Here is a 7,949-nt window from a genome sequence, read left to right on the forward strand (position 1 = left end):
CTTTACGGAAGGTTAAGAGTTAATTAAGCTGATGCGTACAAATAGACAAATCAGACTCATCATTGTACATTGAGGTCCCTATTCTAATAAAAGAATTGTTTTTTTTTTTGTTATGTGTCACTCATTTAGACCTACGAATTAATAATATGTTACTTGTTAATCTTTTGTCTCTCCTAATTAATAATTTATCAAGTGTCATTATACTCATTCTCAAATTTACATATATAACCACTAAATTTATGGATATTATAATCATAGACTCAGTTTCCTTTTTTGTAAGTATACCTAATTATATATAAATTTTTTTGTGCATATTTATCTTCAAAATAAAATTCACATATTCATTTGAATAAATGATTATAATTTTACATAAATATATATATATATATATATATATATATATATATATATATATATATATATATATATATATATATATATATGTATATGAAGGGTTATTTGGAAAACAAAAAACCCTAAAAATCATAAAAATGCATAAAAAAAATACTTAGACATCACAAAACATTTTTTTGAATTTGTTTTATCAAAAATTGCAGCTTTCTATACAAATTCGTTGAAATTTTTTTTGAATTCTTTTTATAAAAACAAAATTGATTTTTTATTTTTTTTCAACGAATTTTAAGAAAAAACTGTGATTTTTTATTAAAAAATTCAAAAAAAAGTTTTGTGGTCTCTAACTTTTTTTTCTTTTTTTTTTCTTTTTTTTTCTTTTTTTGCATTTTTATGATTTTTAAGGATTTTTGTTTTCCATAGAACCTAAACCTATATATATATATATATATATATATATATATATATATATATATATATATATATATATATATATATATATATACACTCACCTTAATAACATATGATTTTTTTATTGAATAATGGTATATATATATATATATACATACATATATATATATATATATACATATATATATATATATATATATATATATATATATATATATATATAGGTTTATTTTTTTTTAACTAAGTATTGTGTTATCGTATGCATAAATGTGGGCCAATCAAAATTAAATAAAAAATTAAATAAATAAATAAATAAGGGTAATTTAGTAATTTGTTTAATAACTTCCAAAATTAATTCCTATAATCATGATATTGACTTTTATTAAATCTCGTTCTCCACTTTATATAAAAAACCGATTTCTGAAAACCCTAAATTGATCGCCTCATTAAACCGTTCCAGTTCTCCGAAGGATGAGCCACTGTTCATCGCAACTATAGACCGAGGGAAGAAGCATCTCTGGTGGCGAGGTGAAATGGATGTTTGTCGAAGAAGAAGATCTCGACGTCGTGGTGATTTAAGCGAAAATCGAAAATAAATGAAATGTCAGGTGAGATGCAACAAGCGATGCGTGGCAGAAAATTGTAACTGTAATGCACTATCTGATTTTCCCCCTAACATTTTTAGAATTTATTAGATTTAATTGATTTGGTTTGGGGTTTGTTGATTGACATTGCGATCAGCGATTGGGATTAGATACGAGAAGGACTGTAGCGTTGAATGGACTGGATGTCCAGGTGAAAGGCTGTGCGATGATCTTTCCTCTCGGAATTCCAAGACCTTTTCGATGGCCTTACTCTTCCCTCTCGGAGATCCGACAAGTTCTGCCCTTTTTTTCCGTCGTCTTCCCGAGTTTAAGTTTTGGTAATTACTGTTTCTACTTTAAATTCGATTTTCTAATTCCTGATTTCCATTGCAATATTAACTCAATGATGAACTGATTTAGATATTAGATCAAATAGGATCATATAATAAATTTAGGGATCAACAACCCAACAACACACGCCAATTGATAGCAAGACGAACTGGACTGTTGATTTGCAACATAATCTAGGGTTAGCAATCAGGATGTCTGTGCTGTTAATTACTAACCAATTAACCATCATTCTTCAAATCCACTAGTTAAATAATTCTGTTGCTGTTGATAATACTAATATAATTACTCAATTGTACTTGATAAAATATCTGTTACATCTCAAGCAAGTTGTTGAATATGTACAATACACCAATATTATGCAAATACAAATGACCTTCTTCTTAAAAAGCTAACCCTGTTACCCAACATTCCAGTCTTTTTTCTTAAGCGTTAACAATGAAATCACCAGAGGTCAATCTTGTTTTCATTGATGACAGGTACTCAATAACAAAAGCCTTCTGCATTGCTTTCGGTTTCATCAGATTGGTGGTTATAAATCCTGGGTTTGTCAGTGGTCCTCTCTTACATCCAACTCTCAACACTACTTCTGAGTGGGTTATGTGATTGATTGTAACGATAATTGTCTGCTACAACTACAAATCAATTCATCGGATTTGTATAATTAATTTAGCGCATGCTCAAATCTTTATAATATGTAGGAAAGGAAATTTTTCCAGATGGAATTTATAGACTTGTTAATGTGAGAGATGCAATATTATTTTCATTAAATTGTTTTTTTACTTTGGATATTTTTCCAACAGATGCAATACCGTAACTGAATCTTGAATTCCAATTCTATCAGAATGGAATCACGAATTCCAATTCTGTTGGAATGGAATATGAATATTTTCTCACTGACTTATGCATTGGATTTGTTTCCACAGAAGCAGCTGATGCTTGAACAATGGACCATGAAATTGAGAGTGATTCTTAGCAACATTATTTTTTTAGAATGTATTAGTATCTTTGTTAGATTTTGATGTTTTTTTTTCTCTATTTGAAAGTTTTTTTTAGTTTTATTCTTTAACAATAAATGTAATTCTTAGCAATTGTTACCCGTGTTCTATAAAAATTAATATAATTTTTGTTTTTATTATTCAATTGATGGTTCAAGGATTTGTTATTCTCCAAGAAGTTTTTAAAGTTATGATCAAGAAATAGGTTTTAAAAAATATTTTTATTATTTTATAATTCAAGAATACTTTTATTTTTGATAAATATATTTTGTCAGAATATCCAAGAATTATTATCACTACAATCAGATTTTTTAAAATTAATAGAATCTATTATCTCTTAAAATATGCAAGTTTCCTTTTTTAAATTTATGTTAATTGACTAAAATACCCTTAAAATGAAATTAGATGGTATTTTCTAATTATCTTTAATTTAATAATATGTATTATTCACTTTCTTAAAATAAGTAAAATTGATTGGTCCGTATTTATGTATACAATAACACAATAATTACTTTGAATAGAATAACCTAAGCATATATATATATATATATATATATATATATATATATATATATATATATATATATATATATATATATATATATATATATATATATGGGAAAAGTGAATATATCCTTAAGGGTATATAAGCTTTGGTACCCAAACTCACTATATTACATCGTTTTGTGTCATATATATACATTGTAATTGTTCAATGTTCTTATAATTCAACTTCTAACTTGATTTACTTCGAAATTTTTTATAAATTTCAAATTTATTGTCCTCTTACATATTTTTCACTTTTAACTCTAATATATATAGCTTAGTAGTGTTTGACAAAAAGATGTGATGTAAGAATAAGATAATGATGAAATTTTTGAAATGTTGAAAGTAAATCAATTTAGGGGTTGAAGTTTAAGAACATTATAATGAATATATCAAACAAAATATTGTATTATGGTGGGTTTGGGTACCTAAGCTTATATACCTTAAGGGTATATATATATATATATATATATATATATATATATATATATATATATATATATATATATATATATATATATATATATAGAGAGAGAGAGAGAGAGAGAGGAGGGATCAATTGAGAAAAAAAAAGGTTGAGAATGGGGGAATAATTCTCAGCCACTCATTTATTTTTGCCGAAAAAGCGTCCGTCGTAGCAGGAGAAATGGGAAATAAATAGACATGTGTTTTCCAACAAAACATGTTTCCTTAAACTATGCTAATCATTACCTTAATATATACAAAAACATAGTTTTTTCGTTTTTTTTTTAATTTTTAAGATGCTGTTTTTATCGAAAAATGATTTTAAATATACCAAAATTCATGATTTTTTATTCTCTACAAATAGACATCCATATTGATATAGTTTTAAGATAAAATAAATTTTTTTTTTTTTTTTTATATTTTCAGCTATCGTGATTCAGTTATGAATAAAAACTATGATTTTTTTTTTTTTTTTTTTTTTTTTTTTTTTTTTTTTTTTTTTTTTTTTTACAATTTAAGTATCAATCATATATGAATATAGCATATAATAAACATAGTATATTCATATTTAAATATTAGACGATGCATTCACTTATGAATATTACATAGTATATTCAGTTGTGAATATTAGATGGTATATTCACTTATGAATACTAGATAATATTTTCATATATGAATATTACAGAGTATTACATGGTATATCACATGTGAATATTACATGGTATATTCATTTGTGAATATTATTTGATATATTCACTTATGAATATTACACAGTATATTCACATATGAATATTACACAGTATACTCACATTTGGTAAATTTGACACTACCACAAATGAAAAAATTAAATCCATATTGCTAAAATTACAAACATACAAACATCAATTTTCACAAATGCCACTGCAAGGAAATATAAAATAAAATCAAAATTTTCTTTATTTATAACATGCGGAAAACCTTTCCTTACAATGCGAGTCCATATGAAAACTATGTTTCAAATATTCCTAAGCATCTTGTCATAACCCCTAGCATCAACTCAAAAATCCGATCATCGAACCATGCGATCGAAATCCATCGCTTAGCGATCAGACTCAATATGCTTTTCCTTTGATCCTACAAAACATCAAAATGTAATCTTATCACATCATGTATTAAGAATCTACCAATAGGAACTTAATAGAGTTAGATAGTTGACTTACCAGAAGCAGAGTTAAAGTTTTTGACTTTACCATCCTTATGATTCTTCAGGTAGATACGACAGCTTCGCAACGAATACCCCTTCTTTTGGCAGTAGAAAGAAACAAATTCTTTTGGAACGGTACACGGGACAATCTCAGACTTAATCTTTCCCTTTCCCTTGGAAAGTGAAATATTTTCTGGACTTCCAATGTTTCCATTGTTAATGTCCATAGAAGTTTGGAAAGTAGATCTTCCAATCAAATTTGCATTACCCGCCAAATCATTGTTGATTCAGCATCAATTAGCAAATATGTAAGATCAATAAGAGTCACGTTGTGATATGACATATAGTAGTCTTTAACAAACCGACTATATTACTCGGAAAGTGACTGAAGAACCAAGTCAACAACCAACTTCCTCGACATAACGACTCCCAACATTCCCGACCCGTCAATGTGTGAATTCATCTCCAAGACATGTGCACACACAGACCTTCCATCTTGGTGTTTGCTAGGAAAAAGGGCTTGAGTGACCTTGAATTTTTCAAGTCTTTGAACTTGTAGGTCAGGGAGAATTATTAGATAAGGTAGAGGAAGTGAAGTATGATTTTTGGTAACATCATGTTCATGTGGAAATAATTTCCCAAAAGATTTAGGAAGACCATAGTTGTCTGACCTAGACATCTATATTGGGAGAAATTCAAGTTAGTTGACTTAAGTCCTTAATATAAAACCCAAAATGAAATATTAAGGCTAGGACCCAACACAATATTCTACAATTCAGAAGAGGGATGTCATAATCCAATTGTAAAATATTTGAAGGTAGGTAAATGAAGGTTTACCAATTTCCACCATGAAAAATGAAATTGATTATTAAGTTTTAAATGAATTGAAATTCCTAGATTCTTTTGAGATTCGTTGAACTTTTCAATGACATGTTTAATGTCGATTATGCCCTTCAAGTTTGTCACTAGGATGCCGAGGATCACAAAGAAGGTGTGAGTAACCATGAAAATTAGCTTGGTACACTTATTGTTACAAATCATCCAATCGATGTTCTAGTTAACCACACACGCTCGATTGATTTAGGATTAACATAAAACTACCCTTTGCCACACATTTTCAGTCCTAGAATACTGTGTCGGTTAACCACACACGCTCCACTAACAACTTAACAAGGAGCAAAGTGCAATTTTATGGGTTTGCACCAAATTCACATTTTTCCTAAGTAACTAAGATTGGCAATTTATTAGTGTTTAGTTACTTGGTATTTCATTATACTTTTAATGAAAATTAATGTCCTATCCTACCCGTTCGGCTAATGACCCTTCACTAGTCTAGGAAGCAGTGGGTGAGAGTGGACACCCATTAAACCACCATTTGATAGGGACCAACCTTATACCCCTTATAGACCGGCTTCGTGAATGATGCCTACTAACTGTTAGACCGACTTTTAAGCTTATATATATATATATATATATATATATATATATATATATATATATATATATATATATAATATTAAACTTTTAATTTTATATAGTATAAGGGTGCATTTTAATCTTTTAAAATACTAGGTGGTTTAATCTATTAATAAATTATACTCTTAATTTAATTAATCTTAAACCATGCTATTATGGATTTATTAAACTTCTCTTTTAATTAAACATTTTAATTAATTTAATAAAGTCCATAAGGTGTAATTGAACTATTCAAAGCATTTAGGTTATTAAAAAAATTTAAAATTATAATTGTTTAATTAATTTTTAAGTTATGAACCCAAGAGATGTATCTTTTGAAACCTTTTAATTACTAGGTGTTTTAGAATTCAATATTATAGATTACAACCTTTTAATTAAACTTTTCAAATTCTAAAACTTGAGGGCAAGTTTTGAAATTCTTCAAAACTTTTTGGATTCCAACTTGATGATAACTTTTGTAACCATCCAAGACTCTTGAACTCCATAACTTATGAGTTTAATGTTATTTTAATGGATGAGACTTTTCATGTTCCATAACTTGAGGACAAGCTATGGAACTCATTAAAAGCATTTAGATCAATTTTAACAAATAGAATTATCATATAATCTAGGATTGATCTAATTTAACTCACAAGGCAAGATAATTCATATAAAAAATTTACAAGTAATTTTGTTTATCATATAACCAACAATTATCTTAAAACTTTGACAATTATTCTTTCATTGGACAAGTATAATCACTAACATATCAGAAAAATATGATTTTTATGATTACAAAACAGTTTGTGATAATGATCCTAATCCAATTCTGGCCAAAAACTTGAAATTCTGCAACTAGAAGCCTCTACTCGATAAGTGCATAAACATGACTCATCGAGTTTCCCTTTTAATGAGTGAACTCGTCGAGTCAGTCAGTGGACTTGGCGAGTTCATTAATCAGAGGCCATAAAATCGATTTTTTCAGCTTTGAAAAATAACCAAGAATCAAATATAATACAAAACTACCCATGGCTCTGATACCACTGTTGAGTTTTAAGCACTATAACACTCCTATGGTGCATATGCAACCCTAATAGCTTTGGATCAAAGTTTTCTCTAGTTATACATGCAATAAAATTTCCAAATCATGAAGCCTACAAATAGCATACAATTTTGGTACACGAATCATAAAACTAGTTAGAATAATACCTCTTTATTGTACCTTGTAGTTTTGGCCTTTCAAGAGCTTAGCACCTCAAGTGTGATGCCTCAAATGGTTCACAAACACCATGAAAAAAGGAAGAATTTGAGAGAGAGGTTAGACATCACCAAACTCGGCTAGGGTTCTCTTAGAACTCATGTAGGGCCAATTTTAGTCTTAGGGGAATTTTGTTGTCTCCCAACAACTTAAACAGGGTCTCAACCCTAAAGTTTAGGGTTTTGACTTCATCTTGAGTATGCCCTACGTACTCTTTAAGTACGCCTCACATATTGCATGAAGCCCATATCCATCTTTAATGGTGTACGCCATGCATACAAATTGTGTATGCCCAACGTACTACCAAATCCTATTGCAAGCTTAGTATGAAATGGCCATGACTTCTTCAT

The 7,949-nt window shown here is 28.3% G+C and overlaps 1 long non-coding RNA gene across 2 annotated transcripts; it reads left to right on the forward strand.

Moving 5' to 3' along the window:
- The first annotated feature begins 1,199 nt into the window (after positions 1-1,199).
- On the forward strand, positions 1,200-2,791 carry LOC144999707 (uncharacterized). 2 transcript variants are annotated; one of them, XR_013660971.1, is made up of 3 exons: positions 1,200-1,410; positions 1,504-1,684; positions 2,174-2,791. It is a non-coding gene; the product is annotated as an uncharacterized LOC144999707 (long non-coding RNA). The 2 variants fall into 2 exon arrangements; XR_013660972.1 differs by having other exon boundaries at positions 1,200-1,370.
- The last annotated feature ends 5,158 nt before the right edge of the window (positions 2,792-7,949 follow it).

This window comes from Lactuca saligna, chromosome 1, assembly GCF_052625555.1.
Source record: "Lactuca saligna cultivar CGN05327 chromosome 1, ASM5262555v1, whole genome shotgun sequence".
In the NCBI taxonomy this organism is placed as follows: domain Eukaryota; kingdom Viridiplantae; phylum Streptophyta; class Magnoliopsida; order Asterales; family Asteraceae; genus Lactuca; species Lactuca saligna.